Source organism: Capra hircus, chromosome 6 (assembly GCF_001704415.2).
Source record: "Capra hircus breed San Clemente chromosome 6, ASM170441v1, whole genome shotgun sequence".
Taxonomy (NCBI): domain Eukaryota; kingdom Metazoa; phylum Chordata; class Mammalia; order Artiodactyla; family Bovidae; genus Capra; species Capra hircus.
The window spans coordinates 26290231-26316899 of NC_030813.1; the positions used below are offsets into that span (position 1 = coordinate 26290231).

At 41.1% G+C, this 26669-nt stretch overlaps 1 pseudogene; it reads left to right on the forward strand.

Moving 5' to 3' along the window:
* LOC102186468 lies at positions 676–26669 on the forward strand (annotated as a pseudogene).

Sequence of the window (26669 nt, forward strand, 5' to 3'; positions counted from 1 at the left end):
TTTATGGAACAGAGTTGGTGTTTTAGCATCACAGTGTCCAGGAATTAGGCTGACTCTATCAGCAGGGATTAAAGCAAAGCATCTGTAGGAAACGATTTTAGCTGAATCTTCCTTAGTTTGATGACAAGTGGTTTGTTCCAGGTTGCCCTCTACTCTCCAACCTAGCGTAAAAGATGTAGCTTTTCAAAAATATTTTTGGTATTAGTAGGCATATGCCGCATGCACAAAGAGCTACTCAACAGATTGAATTACATAACAACTAGTATTATTAAGAAGAGGTGACTGTAAGACTGAGTTCTCACTACATGCTAAGTATTCCGCTGGTACTATGCCACTGAATCTTCCCCACACCACCATAAGCCCAGTACTATTATTCTCCCATTTTATAACTAGGGCCACTGACACCACAGGAAGTAATATGCACACCTCACAGAGTTGGAGTGGCATGGATCCCAACTAGGCTTCCGTTTCCAAAATGCCTGAGAGCAGGTCCTTGAGAGGAATGGATGGATGATCCAAGCAGCCCTTTGGGCGTTTCTGTGAAGACAGTCCCAGGACTCAGGGTGAGAGAAGAGCAGGGAAAGAGTCTGTCTTCCATGGACCTCAGCCGCACACCTTTGCCTCATGGGAGGCTGCTTGGTCTGTTGACACGAGGTTGCGGGCCTCTGTGTGGAGATGGCCACCCTCATGATGGCAGCTGGTGCAGAAAGGAGAGGAGAGGAAGGAGGACCAGGCTGCAGAAGCTGCAGCGGCGTGGTGGCAGGCATCTCTTCTGAGGGCACAGGGCCAGAGCCAGGCAACATGGTGACCCAGGCATGTAGACCTCTGCCTGCCCCCTCTTGTAGGTGGCACCTACTGTCCTCTGAGAACTATAGACCAGGAGTCAGCTGGCAGAGGTTCTGATCCCCACGGTCAGCACCTGCATAAATACTACCTGCAGCTGAGCCTCTTAATCTCTCGGAACTTTGGTTGCCTCTTTAGTAAAATGAGGTTATTCGGCCAGATTCTTCCCTCATAATTTTTTCCCCATATATCTCAGTGGATTTGAGTAGCAATTTTCAAACAAGTGTTCCATGGAGGTGATTCAGAAATTGTGCAAAGATTAAGTTTTTTTTTCCAATAAGCAAGTATCATTGAAATATCTATATACTATTATTGCCAATGAGATTTTACTGGAAAAGAGTTCACTGCTATTCAATCTGAAAATAATGCAATAGAAAACTCTCAATGACAAGATGACTTTTTAAGACCTAAAGGAATGACTTTATAATGCAGGAATTTCAGGATGCATGAGAACTGAACAGGATGCATGAGAGGTCCCCTGCTGAAGGGACCCCACAATTATGCCACTTAAGGCACTTCTCATGTCCACCCAGAGGTCAGACCTCCCAGGATATCCAGCTCTGTGGGCACCGTTCTGCAGGAGGAAGATTTCATAAGCAAACAGCCTCCTGTGACAGAGGCCACTGGTTGAACCACATGCTCGCCACCCCCTGAGGGGAGTAGATCTGTCCATGCCTTTCCCAGCACATCAGCTGGCACATATCTACTGAAGAACATCTTACAAGAAAAGAAATAATACTTCATTAAATGTTACATGTCAGCAGTGAGCTGCATCCCAATTCCAGAAAATTAAAATGTGAGAGATGAGTCATAGAAATCAAAAATTGACAGCAGCTTTCTTTGCTGGAGTCCCTGCTGTGCTGTGAGAGACCAGGGACCATCTTCGGTGGCATCTTTTCTCTGTATTCAATCATAAACCCAAGCCTGGGTCAGGAGCTCACAGCCAGAGCTCACAGCCGCTCATGAAATTTCCGATACTTGTGTGGGAGTGTTTACTTCCTCCTGCTGCTGCTGCTAAGTCGCTTCAGTTGTGTCCGACTCTGTGCGACCCCATAGACTGCAGCCCACCAGGCTCCCCCATCCCAGGGATTCTCTAGGAAAGAACACTGGAGTGGGTTGCCATTTCCTTCTCCACTGCGTGAAAGTGAAGTCACTCAGTCGTGTCCGACTCTTAGCGACCCCATGGACTGCAGCCTACCAGGCTCCTCCATCCATGGGATTTTCCAGGCAAGAGTACTGGAGTAGGGTGCCATTGCCTCCTAGGATGTTGTAAATTAGCTAAGCCACCAAATTAAAGGCAGCTTTGCTCACAATGGCCCTTTGTGACATTTGTATCCCATTCCTTGTGAGGACATTGGCCTTGCATTAATAGAATGACTCTTTTCCCCACATCTTCTACAAAGAACAGGTGTTCACAGGGCTCCTTTTTGAACAGCCAGGAGTGACATTTCCCCTCCTGCAATCAATCAATCAAACACTCCAGGCTGGGAAACAGTCAGGGTATTTTCCCTTCTCCCTGGTACTTTGTTTACCTCCTCAGAGCAGGCTGCAGAACAGATGATTGGTTTATATTAGTCAGCGAGGGAAGGAGAAGAAAAGGGGGCACTTGAAGAGATGTAGCTAATGTTGAAGAATATTTCCCTCCCTATTGCTAAACTTTCCATGAGTTTCCTCCACTCCAGAAGGGGCTCTGATTGTTTAGAGGATGTCAGCTGGTGCCATGTAATTCAAAATGCCTAAAACCAGCCTGATTCCTGCAAGGATCTGTTGAAAGCATTTCATTGTGGAAATCTCAGTGTGTCCTTGTTCTGGTCAAATCTCCTCTGTTTGAAGGAATTCCTATGGAGGCCCAGAGGTGGAGCGATCAGATGTGCTGTTGTAAAGGGGCTTGGTAGGGTGGCGCCTCCCCATACTCTAAATTTTTCTTATGCCCTATCTTTGTTTTTCTAAAATATAGATCTGGGCATGTCACTCCCCATCCCCAAAAACCAAGTGGCATCCCACCCTGTTCCCAAGCCATCTTTCTCTCCATATCTCATCTCTTTGCTGTATGAGTGCCCAGGAATATACCTTTTTCTTTTGTTTCCTTTGTCTTTGCTGTGCCTAGAGTGCCCTTCCCTACTTGCCTGCCTGGTAAACTCTTACTCATCTTTCAAGACCAAAATTAAATGTCAAAATTCACTTTCATCCTCTATTTTCCCCTTCCTTTGCATTCCCATAATTACTGCTATCATTGCTCTTAAATCATCCCATTGCCGTTATAGCCCCCTGCCAAGTCTCCCTGCCTCTTCTTGCCTCCCTCCCATTCATTTTCCATTCTACAGAGTATTTCTAAAGCGCGCTTCTAGTCACGTCCCTCTTCTGCTCACATTCTTTGCTGGCTGCCTATGGTGCCCAGGATGGAGATCTGTAATGTAGCTCACGTAAATCGTGTTAATCGTAGTGTCTCTTCCCTCCAGGTGCTCTGCCCTACCGAGTGATCCGCAGTTTGGGGGATGGTACGCTTTTTCTCACCTCCTGGGTTTGTGCAAATCATGTTGCTTGTGCTAGGAATGCTCTCCTTCACCACACCTTCAGCTTTCAGTTGTCTGATGTGACTCCCCCAAGTCTTGGTTGGTACTCTTTTGTACTATTTTAGAGATTCTTAAATTTTCTCTAATGTAGCGCTTAAACCTCTGAGGTTTCACAGATTCTCTGAAGTTTTTTGAGGACAAGGGCTGGTTTTTGTACATTGTTATAACTCTGACACACAAACAGGACTCAAATGTTTGTAAAATATGATACTTGAGTTCATTCTTGCAGGATAAAGGAACGATGTAGACCTGAGCGATATCCACCCTGTCAACCCTTTGCAATCTTGGTTCAGGCTCAGACCTGCAAGCCTCAGTTCTGACATGGAACTATCATTTTTAAAGGTTTCTAGAACTTTTGGCATTTGCAGACAATTTACTTTGTGTATGAGTCATGCAGATCACCAGCAAATGTAAACATTCTCAAAAGATTAATCATAATAAAAAAACGAAAGAAAAGCATAGTATGTTAACTTACTGTTGTTACCATTATTTACCAGTTTCATATCAGTGAGAAGGATGATACTTGCTTACTATCTTTCACTAAGGGATCTGCAGACACTGTGAACCACTGGTGAGACTCCATATGCAATTTAGAGTTCTCTTTTCGTTCTATTATTCTCACAGTGAGAAGTTTGGGAGATAGGCAGCAGGTGTTTGGTGAATCTTTCAAATGCTTTTGGGGAAATTATGGTGAGATTTTTTTTTTCAATAAACATTTCTTCCCTCTTCAAAATCTTCATCATTTTTTCATATTCTTTTTAAAAAATTACTTATTTTTAATTGGAGGATAATTGCTTTGCAACATTGTGTTCATTTCTGCCATACATCAACATGAATCAGCCATAGGTATACACATGTCCCCGCACTCTTGAACCTCCCTACCTCCTCCCACCCCATCCTACCCCTCTAAGTTGTCACAGAGGACCAGGTTGAGCTCCTTGTATCATACAGCAAATTCTCACTGGCTATCTATTTTATATATGATAAAGTACATGTTTCAATGCTACTGTCTCAATTTATCCCATGGTGAAATTTCTTACCAAGTACTTTCTCCACTCCATAGCAATAAACTAGAAACTCAAGGGTGGATGTTTCACCTAGGAAGAGAGTGATGGATGGATTATTAAGTCCAATCTGGGTGAGTTCAGCTTTTGAAAGTATTTCTTCTGGGTTCTTTTTAAAAAACATTTTATTAAAATTATAAAATATACTCAATATGTAGAATCAATTTATTTCTCTAAGGCATGAGAAAATCATCCAGGATTGGAAAAGATTGAAATACTCAGCAATTGAATGATTTATGTCATAATTTGATCTTCCGAGAAAGTCTCAATGGCTTATCCTCAACGCTAACATTGTATTTCACCCTGAATGGTAACTATTTACTCTGTTAATAATACTATACATGTAGTATTCAAACAAGTTACCTGAAATCATAGAAATTGTCTCCTTTAAAAATTATTATTTTTGGCTGTGCTGGGTCTTCATTGCTGTGCACAGGCTTTCTCTAGTTGTGGTGAGTGGGAGCTACTCTTCAATGCAGGGTATAATCTTCTCACTGGGGTGGCTTCTCGTGTGGCAGGGTACAGGCTCTAGGCATGCAGGCTCAGCAATTGTGGTTTGTGAGCTCAGTAGTTTTGGAGCTCAGGTTTAGTTGCTCCAGGCCAGGTGGGATCTTCCCAGGCCAGGGATTGAACCTGTGCCCCTCCTTTGGCAGGTGAATTCTTATTCACTGTACCATCAAGGAAGTCCTAGAAATAGTCTTTACTAAGATGACATATATCTCTGAGATGGTTTCACTTTAAGTCTATTATCTTAACATTGATAAAACTGTTAAAAGGGCCTCCTTTCATTCTCAAAGGTGTCCCTGATCAGATAATACATTAGATGGTCTCCTTAGCCCTTCCTGGAATTAACCCTGTTATGAATATAGAAATGTCTCTAATATGGTCTCATATGAATACTTTTGAGTAAAATTATGTTTCTGTTTATGGTCTTGTGAGTATTTTTTCCTATGAAAGTAGGGAGAAGTGGATTTGTGTGTGTGTGTCACTGCTTAATTTTTCCCCTCACAGCATGCTAAACAGTTTTACCATTAGTGGATATAATTTCATCTCATTTTTACTTGTCATTATTTCCTTCAACTCAAAATCAAGGTCAAGAGTCACTTAGCATTAAAGGTCAAGAGTCACTTAGCATTGAATGCCAGTATGTATAGCAATGTGGGGTCAGACAATCAGGAGCAAATTCTGTTAACCCCTTTCTGGATGTCCCCACCTGTCAACACTGGCCCCACCCCATATCACTTCTCAGAAATTTTCAATTAATGAAAAATCTCTATAGTAGCATGGATTTCAGTAATAAGTGGGACAGATACCACCAAACCCTTCTCCCTCATGGACAGACAGCATGTATACCAAGTGCAGATTTGTATTCAGCATATCAGAGGTTCCAACCTACTGAAAAGAACTCACACACACACACACACACACACTCTATGAACGTGTGACAGTACTTCCATATGACTTCAACTGGTTCCCTTTGATAAAGGAATTTTATCTGATAACTCATTCTGTTTCCCCTCAAGAACTATATTTGTAGCAGAAGTGTTACAGACTCCTTAGCAATAGTATGAAAGTATTAGTTGCTCGGTCGTGTACAACTCTTTGTGACCCCATGGACTTTAGCCCTCCAGGCTCTTCTGTCCAGGGATCCTCCAGGCAAAAATACTGCAATGGGTTGCCATTTCCTTCTTCAGGGAATCTTCCAGACTGAGGGGTCAAGCCTGCATTGCAGGCAGATTCTTTACTGTCTTGGCCTGATCTAATTTTACAGTAAGGAATAAAGCTGTGAATGATGTCTTAGTAACATTGGTGTATGCTTTTAGTGACAAAATATATCAGTTTTCTTCTAAAATGCATTACTTAGGGCTTGTGCTAGAAAATCTTTTTTAGTCTACTATAGAGGTTTCTCTTCTTTATTTGAAACTTATATGGAAGTTCTCTGGTTTCATATAACTATTCGACAAAATTTCAAAACACAGAGCCTAGTGGGCTGCCGTCTGTGGGATCGCACAGAGTCGAACACAACTGAAGCAACTTAGCAGCAGCATATAAAGGAATAGGGAAAAATAGAAAATAAGGCCAATAAATTTCAGTTTAATGTTTTCATCATGATGTATTTCTATTTTGCATTTTGTTTTGAGGCTCCATGTAGGAAATTATCTCATTTACATATCACCTTGAAGCAGAACATATAAATATTCATATTTGTACTGAATTTCTGAATACCACTTACAATTATGTAATTTTTGTAAGTTCTTATATTTATGATATATTTTATCATTTTTAATTGAATTATAGTTGATATACAATATTATGTAAGTTCAGTTCAGTTGCTCAGTCATGTCTGACTCTGTGACCCCCATGGACTGCAGCACGCCAGGCTTCCCTGTCCACCACCAACTCCCAGAGCTTTCAAACTCATGTTCATCGAGTCAGTGATGCCATCCAACCATTATATATGTTACAGGTATATATAGTAATCCATACTTTTTAAAGGTTATATCCCATTTATAGTTATTATAAATTATTGGCTCTATTTCCATGTTGTACAATATATTCTGATAGCTTATTCTGTACAGAATAGTTTGTATCTCATAGTCTCTTACCCCTGTATTGCTCCTCCCCGCTTTCCTCTCCTCACTGGGAGAGGAAAGATCAAGTTTGTTCTTTATGTCTGTGAGTCTATTCCTTTTCTGTTACGTTGACTGGTTGGCTATGTTTTTTAGATTCCACACATAAGTGATATCATACAGTATTTGTCTTTCTCTGTTTAACATATTTCACTAAGCATAATACTCCCCAAGTCCATTCATGTTGTTGCAAAGGACAAAATTCCATACTTTTTTATGTCTGAGCAATATTCCATTGTGTATACATATATCATATCTTCTTTATCCATTCATCTGCTGATGGACACTTGGGTTGCTTCTGTATCTTGGCAATTATAAATAATGCTGCTATGAACCCTGTGGCTACATATATCTTTTTTTAATATAAATTTATTTATTTTAATTGGAGGCTAATTTCTTTACAATATTGTATTGGTTTTGCTGTACATCAACCTGAATCTGCCACGGGTGTACATGTGTTCCCCATCCTGACCTCCCCCCACCCCCACCCCCACCCCCACCCCCCCACTCCCCCACCCTCCGCCACCTCCCTCACCATACCATCCGTCTGGGTCATCCCAGTGCAACAGCCCCGAGCATCCTGTATCAGGCATCGAACCTGGACTGGTGATTCATTTCACATGTGATATTATAAATGTTTCAATGCCATTCTCCCAGATCATCCCACCCTCGCCCTCTCCCACAGAGTCCAAAAGACTGTTGTATACATCTGTGTCTCTTTTGCTGTCTCGCATACAGAGTTATCATTGCCATCTTTCTAAATTCCATATTGCATATATCTTTTTGAATTAGTGTTTTTGTTTATTCAGATATACACCCAGGAATGGAATTGCTCAGTCATATGGTAGTCCTATTTTTATTTTTTTTGAGGAAACTCCATACTGCTTTCCACAGTGATTGTACCCATTTATGTTCCCACCAGCAGCGTATGAGGGTTCCCCTTTCTCCACATCCTTACCAACAGCTGTGATTTGTGTCCTTTCTGATGATGCCCATTCTGGCAGGTGTGAGGTAATATCTCATTGTGATTTTGATTTGCATTTCTTATTGGAGAAATGTCTTTTTTGGTCTCCTGCTCATTTTTGAATTGGGTCTTTTTTTTCCTTTTTTTTTTTTTTTGATGTTGAGGTTTACGAGCTATTTATATATGTTAGATATCCCTGATCAGTCACATTATTTGCGAATATTTTCTCCCATTCAGTAGGTGGTCTTTTTGTCTTATTTATGGTTTCCCTTGCTATACAAAAGCTCTCAAGTTTAATTCGATCCCATTTGTTTATTTTTTATCTTATTTCCTTTGTTCTAGAAGACAGAGCCAAAAAATATTGCTACAATTTATGTAGTAGTGTTTTGCCTGTTTTCTTATGGAAGTTTTATAGTCTTAGATTTAGGTCTTTAATCTGTTTTGAGTTTATTTTTGTATATGATGTTATAGAATAGTCTAATTTCATTCTTTTATATGTAGCTGTCCAGTTTTCCCAGCACCATTTATTGAAGAGACTGTCTTTTCTCTGTTGAATTCTTGCCAACTTTGTCATAGATCAATTGACCATAAGGGCATTGGTTTATTTCTGTGCACTCTGTCCTATTCCATGAATCCATGTGTCTGTTTTTGTGCCAGTTACCATACTGTCTTGATTACTGTAGATTTGTAGTATAGTCTGAACTCAGGGGAACATGATTCCTCTAGCTATGTTCTTTTTTTCTCAAGATTTTCTTGGCTATTCAGGGCTATTTTAGCATTATAACAGCATTTCTATGAAAAATCACAATTAATCTTTTATTTTGAATTTGTGAAACATACTTTAAAGGAAGTGAAGAGATAAGCCACAGTCTTGGAGAAGATATCTGCAACGTGTGTTCTATATACTAAGTCTGTGATAATATTAAAATATGTAACCACTATTTTAAAAAATGTGTTTTATTTTTGGCTCTGCTGGGTCTTTGTTGCTGCATGCAGGCTGCTCTCTAGCTACAGTTCCCAGGCTTCTCATTGTGGTGATGTGTTTTGTTGTGGAGCATGGGCTCTAGGCATGTGGGTTTCAGTAGCTGTGTTGAGAGGGCTTAGTTGTTCCACGGCATGTGGGATCTTCCTGGACCAAGGATTGAACCCATGTCCTTTGCACTGGCAGATGGGTTCTTTGCTGCTGAATTACCAGGGAAGTCTGGTAGTCACTTTTGAAAGGAATTTGTTATTTACAGTAAATCTGATGGTATATTTTCCCCACCATCCTTCCTAGGCTTGGAACTGATTTTGCTTGTCCATGGTCTGATCACTGTCAAAATAGTACTGCAATTATGTAGGTGAGTGACAAGAAGATACTGAGAGTGTAGTGAGAAGTAGGACCTGGAACCCGGATGTTAGATCTAGGTGACTGGGCTCACTAAAAGAAGTTTTTCTTAACTAAGAAGTTCTCACATCCTCAGAGACCTTACCATGGACAAGCCAATGGTCGTTGCCCTCAGCCTAAATAGAAGGGAGTAGAAGGGTTCTAACAGAATGCTCACGGAACAGCCCTAGCTTCACGTACTTTGAGATGTCTTATGACATAGTCCTTTCAGTTTGTGGCAATAAAATACTATTTGCATGAGATTTATGAATCAGTGTTCATTTCTACCAAACCTCGGCCATTTAGAATAATTATGCCATCTTATATCACTTAAACAGGTGGTGCTAGTGGTAAAGAACCCGCCTGGCAATGCATATAGGTTTGATCCCTGCAACAGGAAGATCCCCTGGAAAAGAGCATGGCAACCCACCCAGTATGCTTGCCTGGATCCCATGGACAGAGGAGCCTGGCAGACAACAGTCCATGGGGTCACACAGAGTCAGACACACTGAAACCAATCAGCATGCAAACATACCATCTTATACTCTGCCAGGACTAAAAGAGTTGTGCTTGCTTCACACCTTGACATTATCAGAGCTTGACATTTTGCTACACCTGTGAGAACACTTGACAAATATTACGTGTTCATTCCACCTGTGGTATATATTCTTGATATATGCCCACCCTCGGTGTATGTCCAAGAAACTTCTGGACGTGGGCACTGGGAGAGAAAAATATTCATAGCAGCACTGTTTATAAAAGATTGCACATCACCAAAATGTCCAGTGAATGGAGAAAAAGAAAAAATATTTTTGTATCCATTCATACAATGAAATACTATACAGTAGAAAGATGATTGAACAATGGCTACAAATTTCAATGTGGATTTATCTTATAAAAGTGACATTGATGGAAAAAGCATGTCCCAGAAAAATAACTATAGCACAATTACCTATATATAAAGGTCAAAAACTTTCAAACTTTATCATCTATAAATAATGAATAGATACATACATATGTAATAAAACTAAAGGTAAGTAAGGGAACAAATAGTGCCAATTTTAGGAGAGTAGAAACATAATTACCTTTCAGAGGAGAAAGGCAGTTTGACCATAAAGGCGTGACCTGGGCACATTGAAAGCTTTTGTTTTAACTTTCTTAAGTTGAGCCCCCCAAGTATTCATTCCTCTATTTTTTATACTATATATATATAAGCATTTATTCTCATATATGAACATATCATTATAAAAGTTTTAAATAAGTTGACCAAAATACATGACATGTTTATATGAAACAAAAAGTATCCCCCAACTGGACATTTCTATATGCATATGAAAATGTACATTAAAATATTAACTATTCAGTAACTTTAAAAGGTACTATTGTACAAAACAGAAAACCTGGTGGAAGCTTAGAGAGGGATGAAAATGCCTACTAAGCACATGCTTTGTGTAAATCCTAAGCCGTGTCCAGCACAATTTGATACTAAAATGTCTTTGGGTTAGATCATTTAGCATCTGACTTCTTTCTCTCCCCACATTGCCACCACTGAATTCTACAGAGTTTTGCTGTTGTTGCTTTTTCAAAAGAGAGTATTTTTCAAAATACGTAACTTTACCAAAACCCGTCTTCTTAGTGTAGCTTAGCCTGGTCCAGAGAATTAAGAGTGAGTGGGAGAGCAACCTGCCAAAGTTGATTGTAACAGATGTGTTGTTACATGCTGACAGGGGAATTTTTAAACAGTCACATCAAAATATTCTGCTTCAGTGGTATCACAGGTAATAAAAACCAAAATGTAATTTCATTTTTACAACCTAGATTTGAGCATTCCTGTTTTGTCAGGTCTGATGAGAGACAGAAAAGGAATTCTGAAGGATAATCAGTTTTATTCTTCAGTGGCTTCGTGCTTGTTTGTATATTATTACTCGGTCAGGACAAGGAGCCCATATGTGCAGCAGAGGAAGAGGAGAGAGGACTTTGCAAAGCAAATGCCACCTCTGCTCCAAACACACACACGCACATGTTTAATCAAAGATAGAAGGCAGACAGATATGTGTGTATATTATGTGTGTTCATTATTTTTAATCTGATGGTAGAAGATCAGCCTGGATTGTAGTTTTAGAATTATGTTTTGGAATAGTGAGCCTGGAATGCTAACCACTTAGAATATGATCCTATGACTACATATATACATCTATGATCTTATATTGTGTATATATATATATATATGTACAGTTTAAATTTATTTGTATTTTTTACAGTCTAAATTTAAATGTGTACATCGAAAATTCAAGTTACCTGACAGTGACAGAATCTGGCGTTTATTGATATATAGTAATTAATTCATGTCACCTTTGGCTACACTGAATCTTTGTTGCTGGGCGTGGGTTTACTCTAGTTGTGGCAAGCAGGGCCGCTCCTCACTGCAGTGTGCAGGCTTCTCTGTACGCTGGTTGGTCTTTGGAGCACAGGCTCGAGGTGTGTGGGCTTCGTAGTTGTAGCGGCATATGGAATACCGGGGATCAAACCCGGGTCCTCCACACTGGCAAGTGGATTTTATACTACTGGGCCACCAGGGAAGTCCAAGATTTAGCACTTATTGAACAACTACTGATAGCTTTTGACACTTACACATACCAACTAATCTTCACAATAATCCTGAGAGACAAGTTCCATTATTATCCTCAGCACCACACTTCTAAAATTCAACATGCTCAAAATGAATCTCCTGCCTCCGCCACCACAAATTTTCCTCATTGTTGTTTAGTCCCTGAGTCATGCCCAGCTCTTTTGTGATCTCATGGACTGTAGCCCACCAGGCTCCTCTGTCCATGGGATTTCCCAGGCAAGAATACTGGAGTGGGCTGCCATTTCCTTCTCCAGGGGACTTTCCTGACCCAGGGATTGAACCCATGTCTCCTGCATCGACAGGAAGAGTCTTTACCACTGAGTCACCACTTACTCTTCTTAATTCGTGGAAATATTACCCTTCCCATTGCTCAAACCGAAAACTTGCGGTCATCTTTAATATTCTTTCTCTCTCCCTCAACACACGTGTTTCCACAGGTTGCATACCGCACCAGTAAAGACTTGCCACTCACATCAGAGGCATCACAGGTTTGCATACTGGAGTACAATAATTTCCTAGAAGCTGCCCTTCTGATATAGTAAGTAATTGTAACCATTTTCTGTGAGATGGAAGGAAAATATCACAATTACAGGCCATGAAGCTCCCTTTTACCATCTACTCTGAATTATTACCATAGCCTCCTAGCTTCTGCCCTTCTCATTTTCAGAACAGTTGTCCGGGTGACCCTAGAAGTCAAGTCACACCTTTGCTCAAAACCCTCCAATGGGATTCCGTTCAGAGAAAAGTCAACGTTCTTCCAACAGGCCTCCGAGGTCCATCCCTGATGTCTGACTTCATGCTAGTACTTTCCACCCCAACCCCTGACTTGGTCATGCTCGCCTCCTTGCTGCGCCCACACTCCCACCTTAGCCCTGTTCTCGCTCTCTTTCCACTTTCAGACTTACACAAATGTCCCCTTTTGTGGCTACTCTGTTTAAAATGCAATCCTGTCACACTCCCCATCCACATCCTGGCTTTTCTTTCAGTCATGGCACTTATCACCATAAAAATTTAATTTATGATACATTTCATTTATTCTGATAGATTTTATTTTGTGAGTGTAAACCTCATGTGATCAGGGGTATTCATGTTATTTGCTGTGGATCCCAGGCACCTAGAAAAATTCTTGGCACAGAAAAATCAATCTATCAATGCTTGTTAAATGCATACATCTTCATTTTATAGATTAGGCAACTCAGATTCAGAAATCATTAAGATATCTTTAACTTTCATATTTTTAAAAAATTTATTTTATTGAAGAATAGTTGATTTACAATGTTGGGTTAATTTCTGTTGTACAGCAAAGTGAGTCAGTTTCTTTTCCATTTCCTGCTTATCATAGGATATTGAATATAGTTCCCTGTGCTGTTCAGTAGGACCTTGTTGTTTATCAATTTTATATATAATAGTTTGCATCTGCTAACCCCAAACTCCCAGCCCATCCTTTCCCCCCTGCCCCCTTGGCACAGAACAGACATGTGATTACTGTTTTTTTTTTCAAACTGTTAATTTTGTATTGTTGTCTGGTCCTATCACTACATAGGAAATAGATGGGGAAACAGTAGAAACAGTGTCAGACTTTATATTTTTGGGCTCCAAAATCACTGCAGATGGTGACTCCAGCCGTGAAATTAAAAGACACTTACTCCTTGGAAGAAAAGTTATAACCAACCTAGACAGCATATTGAAAAGCAGAGACATTACTTTGCCAACAAAGGTCTGTCTAGTCAAGGCTATGGTTTTTCCAGTGATCGTGTATGGATGTGAGAATTGGACGGTGAAGAAAGCTGAGCGCTGAAGAATTGATGCTTTTGAACTGTGGTGTTGGAGAAGACTCTTGAGAGTCCCTTGGACTGCAAGGAGATCCAAGCAGTCAATCCTAAAGGAGATCAGTCCTGGGTGTTCTTTGGAAGGAATGATGTTAAAGCTGAAACTCCAGTACTTTGGCCACCTCATGCGAAGAGTTGACTCATTGGAAAAGACTCTGATGCTGGGAGGGATTGGGGGCAGGAGGAGAAGGGGACGACAGAGGATGAGATGGCTGGATGGCATCACTGACTCGGTGGACGTGAGTTTGAGTGAACTCTGGAAGTTGGTGATGGACAGGGAGGCCTGGCGTGCTGCGATTCATGGGGTCGCAAAGAGTCGGACACGACTGAGCGACTGGACTGAACTGAACTGAACTGAATAGCCCATTAACAATGTGGTGATAGTTTCAGTGAGCAGGAGAGGCACTGAGCCGCATTTATACATGGATCCAGTTCCCCTGAAACTCCCCTGCCCTCCAGACTGCAGCATAACGTTGAGCAGAGTTCCATGTGCTATACGGTAGGTCCTTGCTGGTTATCCATTTTATTTATTTATTTTTATTTTATTTATGTATTTATTTTAATTGAAGAATAATTGCTTCATAGTATTGCATTGGCTTCTACTAAACACCCACATGAAGCAGTCATAGGTTTACCCATGTCCCCTCCCACCTGAGCCTCCCTCCCGCCCCTCATGGTTGTTATGGAGCCCTGGTTTGACCTCCATGAGTCATACAGTAAATTCCCATTGGCTATCTATTTTACATATGGTAATGTATGTTTCCATGTTACTGTCTTAAACATAGCCATGTGTACATATCCATCCCAAACACCCTAACGATCCCCTCCCCTTATCCTTCAGTGATTACTTTTTAAAGGCCAGTTGTCAAGTAGGTGGTGGAAGCAGGATATAAACCCAGGCGGTTGACTCCAAACCCTGTGCTTTCTAACTTCTGGGCTCTGCTGCTATAAGCAACAGCTCGATTCCTTAAGGCTGCTGCTGTTCCTGATGCTGGTGATGACAATAACAATAGTATTAGTATTAGCACTTTTAATGCCTGCTTGTGCCATACACTGTTCTTTACATGTTTTATCTCTTGTATTATCTAATTTAATATCCAGGAATCTTCTAAATCAAGTGGAGTCCTTAAACTTCTGGCAGATGAACTATCATGCCCTTGAAGTACAGCTAATGAATGATGAACAGAACTTTATTCTCAAACCCTAAATATCAGCACAAATGTCCCTTCCCCCTGTGGGGCAGGCAGGAAACTAACAACTTCCAATTTCACATGAACAAATTAAAAATTGTGTAGCTGCGAGAGACATTCAGTGTAATCATCCTATTATGGTTGGTTTCTTATGCTCAATTTGTTACCCATTTATTCATTGATACATGCATTTACTAATTTACTCATTCAACAAACATTTCTTGAACAACTGCCATACGATGTACTATGCCAAGTTCAAAGGCGACAAAGATAAAGAAGACATATCCTCTGCCCTTGAAGAATCCACAGCCTAGCAGGAGAGACAAATAGGAGACAAGTAAGACCTCTGAAGGAGTAAGTGTGATATTAGAGAATCAGCAGAGAATGCTGAGGGAGCCCAGAGCAGGAAGCACTTAACTAGCCCTGTCTGGAGAGACCCAGGAGTCTTTCTCAGAGGAGATGACCCAAGATGAAGAGTTCATCAGGCAGGGGAGGGTTTGTAGGGGTATGGGGTCATGAGTCACGTGGGGATTCAGGGACCTGCGTATAGTTTGACGTAACTGGAGCTGGGAACCCACGTGGGGATGGGGTGGGAGAAAGGAAAACAGGAGCCAGAGGGACTTTAAATAAGGTCATGATTAGATCAGGTTTTCATCTTACAAAATTCCCTCGAGAGTCTGGATGGAAACTGAATTAAGGGAGCAAGACCCAACAGAAAGAGGCGGTCGATACCTGGTACTTTGAAGTTGCTTCTTTGATGCAGGTGTTTTGACTCAGGTATATTTTGAGGTAGCCTAAAATTAATTACATTTTCAGCTCTTAAAATTTACCGAGTGATATGCAAAAATAGCCGTCTCACCTCTTTGCAGACCCTCTTTTCATGCCAGCTCCTGAATCTGTGGAGACTGAGGGGTGGGGTCAGAAAGAGGGTGCAAATTAGGCAGCATCTGGCAGATAAGCCACATGTAACCAGGAGTCATGTGCTTCCAGCCGGTTCTTATCTCAGAAAGAGTCATTAAGATGCAACGAACATACTGCTCTTCCTCTGAGACTTCCCTTGTAGTTTGCAAGAGTTGCACCTCAAATATGCTGGTTACTCCCTTGTGGTTATAACTGTAACAATGATTTACATTTAGTTAATAAGTATTATTAAGTGCTTTAACTAATATGTGTTCTCTTTTCCATTAGAGAAATCTCAAGAATGGAAATCTCTGCCTTTATGGGATTTCATATGATGTTCAATTTCATTAGGGGTTCATGTTATACACTGGAAGGAGAGCTGGGCTAATTAATAGTTCTATTAATTAGAACCATTTAAACTGATTATTAAAAAGTCACATCTCTTTTTGAAGATTGATTGATTGATTAGTTTTTGGCTATGCTAGGTCTTTGTTCCTGCACGTGGGGTTTCTCTAGTTGTGGTGAGTGGGGGCTCCTCTTTGTTGTGGTTCCCAGACTTCTCACTGTGGTGGCTTCTCTTGGTGCAGAGCACAGCCTCTAGACGCTTGGACTTCAGTAGTTGTGGTGGGCTCAGTAGTTGCAGCTCAGGGACTCTAGTGCCCTGGCTCAGTAGTGCGTGGGCTTAATTGCCCTAGGGTGGGTGAGATCTCCCTGGACCAGGAATTGAACCTGTGTCCCCTGTATTGGCAGGTGAATTCTTAACCACTTCCCTGGTGGCTCAGAGGTTAAAGCGTCTGCCTCCAATGCGGGAGACCAGGGTTCGATCCCTGGGTCGGGAAGATCCCCTGGAGAAGGAAATGGCAACCCACTCCAGTATCCTTGCCTGGAGAATCCCATGGACGGAGAAGCCTAGTAGGTTACAGTGCACGGGGACGCAAAGAGTCGGACATGACTGAGCGACTTCACCTTCACCTTCACCTTCAGACCACCAAGGAAGCCCCAAAATGTCATGTCTTATTGAACTGGGGAGACTGGTAAGTGGCTGACTTGAGGCATAGTCAGTGATGTCATTGTGGCGTTCTCACTTTGAGACAATCTTTCTCTACCTGGCAGGCTAAGAAGTCCCTGGAACCCCAAAGCTAATATCCAACCACTTGAACAAACCCAGATAAAACAGAATTGTCCCAGAAAGTGCCTGTAAAACTGTTTCAGAAAGGACTCTGCTGGATAGCTTGATTTATATGCTTATTCCTAAACTGTGGTCCAAGATAAGGGTTATTCCGACCAGCCATGCTGGAAGCATGTGTCTACTTATGGAGAATAAAGGTTGGGAGAGTTACCATGTGGGGTTCAACCTTCCTGGAATCCCATATAATGGGTACTTCCCAAGTAAGGGAATCCTTTTACAAGGAAAAAAGAGGAAAACGTACTGTATGATATATCCATTCTAGATACAGTGATGATAAAATTTATTCCCCAAGCTGGATAAATAATGATTATTCTAGGACAACAGTCATGAAATAGAATTGTCCTCAACCACTCAGAAAATATGCTCCACCTACTTGTGGGGGAGAGGCTACATGATCCTTTAGTTTTTACTCCAAACTGTACAGAAAATCCTCAATTAAATTTTTGCCAATTCTTTCAGTACTCTTATAATAGAGATACAGTATATTTAATAATCAAACTCATTCCTGGTTTGATGACTTTGATATCCTTTTACAGATTAACCTTGATTTATCAGATTTAAAACATCATTTTCCCCTGATTATAGTAGTCATCTTTAAAAAGAACTCATGAAAAAATGATGTTAAATAACATAAATATGATGAAAGCATAAAGTATAAGTCAGGGAATCATGAAATACATGTCAGTGATATCTTTTGGAATAAAAATCCAGTGTGTTTTGACTCAGATGCTTAGAGACTGAACAGGAAGTTATCCCCAGAATCCATGGACTTCAGTGAAGGTAGTTGTGGTGGCTTTGAAAAGGAGGACAGTAAGTTACAGATTTGTTTAAGAGATAGGACCCAGGACTTGGTGATTTGACCTAAAAATACAAGGGAAAGACTAAGGTCCAGGATTCTGAATCAGGTAACTTCCTAGGAAGGGAGCCCATCATAAAAGAATTATTGGAAGACAAAGAGGACCAAGAGATGTGAAAGAAACATGGCCTCAAACCTGTTCTGAGTCTGATTTAATTTATAATCCCGTTCTTGAAATTCAAACCTTCTTTTCTTTCTCTTCCTTGTTTAACAATGATGATTGAACGTTCTCTTTACCTACAGAATGCTCTGCCAAGCCTTACTCTTTGAGATGACCACAATAGGCCTCTTCTTTGCAGCCAAATCATGACGGAATTCCAACATGTGCTTGTAACTGGGGAAATGCAGAGGAGGAGACTGCATGCTTCATTTATAGACATTTTAAACCTTAGGTCTATGGAGATTTTTGTAACACAAAAATAGTAATTATTATAGTAATATATATCTACTGAAAGTATAAAGCATAGGAATCTTGTTTTCAAATCATCTTTATGTATTCTTTTTCTCAATATTTGTATTTCTTTCTGAGAATCTTCTTTTGGTTTGTTGCCTTTTTGAAATTCAATTGTTGATACTTTTTATAATTTAAGGATATTGCTCCTGATCAGGTGACTTTTCTAGGTGGCATCTTAGAGTTGGAGTCTTCTGTAGTGACCCCCCCTTGACTTGTTTCACTACTATCAGAAGCTAATTGCTGCTTGAGCAATTGCTATGCACCAGGCATTGGTCACCTTGGCCTCCCGAATAGAACCACACTCCGCTGCTGCAGTATTTGCCAGATATTGTTTACTGTTTAGTTGCCAAGTCATGTCCAGCTCTTTGAGACCCCATGGACCCTAGCCCTCCAGGCTCCTCTGTCCATGGGATTTCCCAGGTAAGAATACTGGAATGGGTTGTTCTCTGGGGGATCTTTCTGACCCTGGTTTGAACCCACATCTCTTGCATTGGCAGGCAGATTTTTTTTTCTACCACTGAGACATTAGGGAATAAATACTTGATGAATAATGATAGCAGTAAGGTTCTTGAATGATGACTGTTTTCCAGGAGTTACTAAGCATATTGCAAACATTATTTCATTCAAATGCCTCCAAATGATTCTATAAGGTAAATACAATCCTTGTCATCATTTTACAGATCAGGAAACTGAGGATATGTAAATAATTCCTCTGAGATCCCACAGCTAGAACTGAGTTTAGAACCCAGTCCTCTCTTACTTTAGAGTTTAAGCTTTTAATTATACTATCAAGAGAATTGTATCTAGAAGGGACGTTTTAGACCATATGTATGGACTTTTGACCTTATGAAGAATTAATCATTAATGTGATCTCACATTTTGAATCAGTTTTTTTTTAAATGAAGTTAACAGCATTGCATTATACAACTAGAAAAATCCCAGACCATAAATTTCATGTTTCTCAAAGCTCCTGAATTATAGTACCAGGCAGAATTTGGCAGAGAGAGGACCCAATGGATACTGAAAGACACAACGGGTAATAAAGTGAGCTAATGATCCAGACTAGAGTCATGAAACTATCCATGAGTGCAAAAGGCAAAGTTAGCTTTGTGGAATTAGCTCTTATTTTGTTGAGCTTTTATGGCGGCTTTTAGGCGGAAACCTTGGTCTTACGTTATAATCAGTTTTTGCTATACAAGTTAATCGAGACCATCTTCTACTCATACAATTTTAGGAGTGCTAATGTGTAAAATCCTCTTCCTGTAGGTAGAATCAAATTCCTAATTGACTAGGCCAATTTAGATTTGAGTTCACTTCTATAAGCAGAGGGCCACCTTCATAGTCATGTGCTGCTTTCTCAGCTGAGCTCCAGCTCACTGGCTTCTGGGGTTAAGCAGAGAGAAGCCATATCTAAGGCCAGCTAGCTCCTCGTTCTTTCAACTCATTTTCCTTATTGCTTAATTGGTTAGAATATATTTTGTGTGTTTTGTGGGAAGAGCATAGGACAATGAGTCAGAAGATACATGTCCTTATCCTGTGTGATTTAAAACAAGACATTTCAATTTCCCTTTAAAAATTTTTTTATTTTATTGAAGTATAGTTGATTTACAGTGTTGTATTAATTTCTGCTGTACAGCAAGGTGATTCTGTTGTTTATATAATGCATATATATTATATGTTCTTTTCCATTATGGTTTATTATAGGATATTGAATATTGGTACCTGTACTGTACAGTAGGAACCTATGGGTTATTCATTCTATATATACTCATAAAGTGAAGTCGCTCAGTTGTGTCTGACTCTTTGCAACCCCATGGACAATAGCCTACCAGGCTCCGCTGTCCATGGGGTTTTCTAGGCAAGATTACTGGAGTGGGCTGCCATTTCCCTCTCCAGGGGATCTTCCCAACCCAGGGATCAAACCCGGGTCTCCTGCATTGCAGACAGATGCTTTACCATCTGAGCCACCAGGGAAGCTCCAGTTTGCATCTACTAATCCCAAACTCCCACTCCGTCCCTCCTCCACCCCCCACCCCCTTGGCAACTGCAAGTCTGTTCTCTGTCTGAGAGTCTGTTTCTGGTTTTGTAGATGAGTTCATTTGTGTCGTATTTTAGATTACATATATAAGTGATCTATATTTGTCTTTCTCTTTCTTACTTAGTGTGATAATCTCTGCATCCATACATGTTGCTGCACATGGCATTATTTCATTCACTCTTTTTACAGTTGAGCAGTATTCCATTGTGTATATCCACCACATCTTCTTTATCCATTCGTCTACAGATAGACATTTAGGTTGTTTCCATGTCTTGGCTACTGTAAATAGTGCTGCTATGAACACAGGGGTGCATGTATCTTTTTGAAGTATAGTTTTCTCAAGATACGTGCCTAGGAGTGGGATTGCGGGATCACATTGTTGTTCAGTCGCTCAGTTGTGTCCTACTGTTTGTGACCCCATGGACTGCAGCACACCAGGCTTTCCTGTCCTTCACTATCTCCCAGAGTTTGCTCAAACTCTTGTCCATTGAATCAGTGATGCCATTCAACCATCTCATCCTCTGTTGCCCACTTCTCCTCCTGCCCCCAGTCTTTCCCAGCACGGGGGTCTTTTCCAAAGAGTCAACTCTTCACATCAGGTGGACAATGTATTGGAACTTCAGCTTCAGCACCAGTCCTACCAATGAATATTTCCAGAAATCTGGACTGATTTCCTTTAGGATTGACTGGTTTGATCTCCTTGCAGTCTAGGGGATTCTCAAGAGTCTTCTCCAGCACCACAGTTCAGAAGCATCAATTCTTCACTGCTCAGCTTTCTTTATGGTCCAACTCTCACATCTGTACATAGCTGCTGGAAAAAATGACAGGTTTGACTATGCAGACCTTTGTCGGTAAAATGACGTCTCTGCTTTTTAATACCCTGTCTAGGTTTGCCATAGCTTTACTTCCAAGGAGCAAGCATCTTTAATTTCATGGGTGTGGTCACTGTCTGCAATGATTTTGGACCCCCAAAAATAAAATCTGTCCCTGCTTCCAATTTTTCCCTTCCATTTGTTGGATCATATGGTAGTTCTATTTTTAGTTTAGTTTTTTTTTTTAAGGAACCTCCATACTGTTCTCCATAGTGGCTGTGCCAATTTATATTCTTACCAACAGTGTAGGAGGATTTGCTTTACTTTACACCCTCTCTAGTATTTGTTATTTGCAGTCATTTTGATGACGACCATTCTGACTGGTGTGAGGTGGTATCTCATTGTAGTTTTGATTTGTGTTTCTCTAATAATCAGTGATGTTGAGCATCTTTTCATGGGTCTGTTTGCCATCTGTATGTCTTCTTTGGAGAAATATCTATTTAGGTCTTCTGCCCATTTTTTGGTTGGGTTTTTTGTTGTGTTGTTATTGAGTTGTACAAGCTGCTAACATTTCAGTTTCTGAGCCTCAGGTTTCTCAACTATAAATTAGAGTTAATAGCATCTTTTGGGGATAATTGCAAAGATCAAATGAGAGAGTGTGTTTGAAAATGCAGCATAAAGCTCTATGCACCTTATGAATTTTTTGATACGTGATTTTACTCCAATTTTTTAGCAAAGAGCTTGAAATTCACTGAGGTGAAGGCTACACCTCTAATAAGAAACAAACGAGGATTTGAACTAAGTCTAATCCCAAACCTCTGGTCTTTTTTTTAAAAAAATATGCTGCCACATTCAACACATTGAAGTTGTTATTGTGACTATAATTTTTTTCACCATGCGTGCTGGAAAGTTTTAACCCTGATATCAAGAGTTTCATATGACACTCCACAGGACTCAGTTTCAGCTCTCCTTAAAACCGAGCAAAGAGAAGGTACCCAGGTCTAGACTTCCTTTGGTTGCCTGTTTCTCACAGACCTGAAAAGAGGGCACAGCACACGTGTGAATGCCTATCACTGTGGCACCAGCAGCCATTACTCAGTGTGTTCTTTGAACACTAAACAATGCAGAGTGAAGAACGCATCCTGTGTTTATTCTTTGTCCATTGTTCTCCTGTGCCCCGCAACTCAAGGTCTTACAGCAACGTGTGGTTGCAAGTGGCTTCAGAGAGTCCTTTCCACCAAGATGATACAATAAAAAGTTACAACCTCCTGACCCTAACCAGCAAAGAAGAATACACTCGTTGTCTATCAGTTGAAGTTACTCATGAAAAATCATATCTATTAGGAAAGCCTGAAAACACACTTCCAAAGGGGAGGGAAAGAATGGAATGTTTTCCTGCTTTCTTGCCTTAGACATCTTTAAGTTGGTATATATCTTGAATTTGAGGAGCACAGTTTCCTTACAAGGAAAAAACACTTCTTTGTTGATTTGGTTTCTCCTTTGGCATCTTTCTTGTAGCCGGCTGTGCAACTTCTATTAATTAACTTAGTGATTCCTCAGTTGCTGCAATATGGGAGGTTCTGATTAGAACACCTATAAATAGCACGGCAGGCATACGATTCACACATGCAACTTCTAACATATAAAACCCGAAGGTAGTGCCATCTATCATTACTGTGTGTGTCTTCAGGCACCTCCTTTTCTTATTGCTGAAGACCTACACTCTCCTTCTAGCCCAGCACTTGGTGCCTGGCACATGGGAGAGTTGCCCACACCCTCCTTGAAAGGGGCCACAGGTAACAAAGCTCAGAGGCCAGAGCAGGGCACTGTAGTCAGCTCAAGGATTGAACTTTGATTTCAAAGCTGTTTCCAATTTAGAATACAAAATAATTATGGGAGCACTAGTGCACTTCTGACTACTGGTTCATAGGCCTGGATTTGGGTTACTTTCTTTTTTCTATAATTTGTAAAAGTTGATATACTGTATTTTCATTTTTATTCAGTTCAAGAAAAAATTTTCTTTCATCTTCTTCTTTTCTTTTTGGCTGCACTGTATGTGGGAATCTTAATTCCTTGACCAGGGATCAAACCTGTGCCCCCTGCAGTGGAAATGTGGTGTTTTAACCACTGGACCATCAGAGAAGTCCCTGTTCTTTTTTAATTATTATCAAAAAATGATCTTTCCTTTCTGGTATGTGTTCTATGCCCAGTGAAGACAGAATTTCAGAAAATAATAGCAAAAGAAGGAAAAAGAAAACCATATTTTTACTCTCAGAGAAAACTTTTTGTTGTGTATGTTTCAAAACGTACAGAAGGGTGCAGCTAACACTGTCACGCGCTACATGATGTTCAGTCGCTCCAGTTGTGTCCGACTCTGTGCAGCTCTGTGACTGTAGCCCAGCAGCACCTCTGTCCACGAGATTCTCCAGGCCAAGAATACCAGAGTGGGTTACCGTGCCTTCCTCCAGGGATTCTTCCTGACCCAGGGATCACAACCCACATCTCCTGTGTTTCCTGCATCACCGGCAGATTCTTTACCCACTGAGCCACGTTGGCTATCCAATCACTCAGTCAAGTCCAACTGTTTGCAGCCTCATGGACTGCAGCACTCCAGGCTTCCCTGTCCTTCACTGTCTCCCTGAGTTTGCTCAAACTCATGTCAATTGAGCTAGGCCATCCAACCATCTCATCTTCTGTCATCCCTTTCTCCTCCTGCCCTCAGTCTTTCTCAGCCTTAGCATCTTTTCCAATGAAAAGACGCTTTTCACATCAGGCGCCAAAGCTTCAGCTCTAGCATCAGTCCTTCCAATAAATATTCAGGGTTGATTTCCTTTGAGAAGCCCAATACTGTCGTACCTCACGTATAATTTTAGCTTTAGAGGTAGGTTGAATATTTTTTTATGTCAGCAAGTATTCATCTGCAGAATGATTGTTAATGAAAGTGTCTTAGTCTATAGATAGTGTAGACAATAATGCAGAGAATGCGTTATGCAGATACATTCTGCAGATAGTGTAGGTAATGCGCAATAATTGATATAACCAATTCCCTCCTTTCAGGTATTTAGATTATTCCTAATTTCTCACTATTTTAAACTATGATGTGATAATTATCTTTGTAGAAACATTATTTCCTTCCCTTGAATACCCAGAAGTGAAATTGCTGGGTGAAATAAGTGTGTATTAAGTTTGTTGGTCCATAAGAAATAAATGGCGAAATTCGAGAGAAAAGCCCCAACTTCAGGAATGGATTCCCTGATTCTGGACCTGACTCCAACTCCAAGGAAGCTGCCAGTTAAGAAAACAGTGAGTTAGAGCAGGAAATGACTGTGGAGCAAAAAGAAAGAGCTTTCTCTAATTTTCCCATATCTGAAGAAACTACTACAGTTCTCAAAGCCTGTGGGTTGACCTTCCTGTTTCCTATACAAGCAAAGACGTTTCACCATGTCTATAGGGGGAAGGATTTGATTGCACAGGCATGGACAGGAACTGGAAAGACATTCTCCTTTGCTATCCCTTTGGTTGAGAAACTTCTTGGAGAACTGCAAGACCAGAAGAGAGGCAGTGCCCCTGAGGTACTGGTTCTTGCATCCACAAAGAATAAGCAGAGACTTCTGTGACATCACAAATAAGCTGGCAGTGGCTTGTTTTTATGGTGAAACTCCCTATGGAGGACAAATTGAATGCACGCAGAATGGGATTGATATCCTGGTTGGGACACCAGGTCGTATCAAAGACCATCTGCAGAATGGCAAGCTAGATCTCACCAGACTTGAGCATGTTGTCCCGGATGAAGATGACCAGATGTTGGATATGGGCTTTGCTGATCAAGTGGAAGAGATTTTATGTGTGGCAGACAAGAAAGATTCAGAAGACAATCCCCAAACTTTGCTTTTTTCTGCAACTTGCCCCTACTGGGTGTATAATGTTGCTAAGAAATACATGAAATCTACATATGAACAAGTGGACCTGATTGGTAAAAAGATGCAGAAACCTGCAATCACTGTAGAGCATTTGGCTATCAAGTGCCACTGGACTCAGAGGGTGGCAGTCATTGGAGATGTGATCTGAGTATACAGTGGTTTTCAAGGATGCACTATCATATTATGTGAAATGAAGAAAGAAGCCCAGGAGTTGTCACAGAATGTGGTTGTAACACAGGATGCCCAGTCATTCAGTTCAGTGCAGTCCCTCAGTTGTGTCCGACTCTTTGCAACCTCATGAATCGCAGCACACCAGGCCTCCCTGTCCATCACCAACTCCAGGATGATGCCTTCCAGCCATCTCATCCTCTGTCGTCCCCTTCTCTTCCTGCCCCCAATCCGTCCCAGCATCAGAGTCTTTTCCAATGAGTCAACTCTTCGCATGAGGTGGCCAAAGTACTGGAGTCAGTCCAGTCATTCCAGAGACATTCCATAGAAGCAAAGGGAAATCACCCTGAAAGGTTTTAGAAATGGTGATTTTGGAGTTTTGGTTACAGCCAATGTTGCTGCACATGGGTTAGACATCCCTGAGGTGATCTGGTTGCTCAGAGCTCTCCACCAAAGGATGTTGAATCCTACATTCGTGGTTCTGGGCGAACAAGAGAGCTGGGAGGACCAGGGTTTGCATCTGGTTTTACCAGCACAAAGAAGAATACCAGTTAGCCCAAGTGGAGCAAAAAGCGGGAATTAAATTTAAATGAATAGGTGTTCCTTTTGCAACAGAAATAATAAAAGCTTCTAGCAAAGATGCCATCAGGCTCTTTGACTCTGTGCCTCCCACTCTGATCGGTCACTTCAAGTGGTCAGCTGAGAAGCTGATTCTGGCAGCAGCCCTGGCCCACTTTTCCGGTGCCACGTCGGTAGACCAGCACTCCTTGATCAACTCAGAAGCAGGCTTTTTGACCATGATCTTGTGGTGCTCAATTGAAATGCCAAACATTAGTTATGTTTGGAAAGAACTTAAACAGCAGCTGGGTGAGGATATTGATTCCAAAGTGAAGGGAATGGTCTTAAAGGAAAGCAGGGTGTTTGCTTTGATATCCCTACTGCATGAGTAACAGAAGTACGGGAAAAGTGGCATGATTCACAGCGCTGGCAGCTTTCTGTGGCCACGGAGCAACTAGAGCTAGCAGGTCCATGGGAAGGGTATCACAACTTCCGAGGACAGCAGGAAGGCAATCAAGGCTTCAGGGGACAGCGCGAGGGCAACCGAGGTGTCAGGGGACAGCAGGAAAGAAGTAGAAGGCAGGGGACAGTGATCAGGAGGTGGCAACAAAAGTAACAGGTTCCACAACAAAGGCCAGAAGCATTTGGACAGTAATTTGGACAGTAATAAAGCATTTGGACAGTAA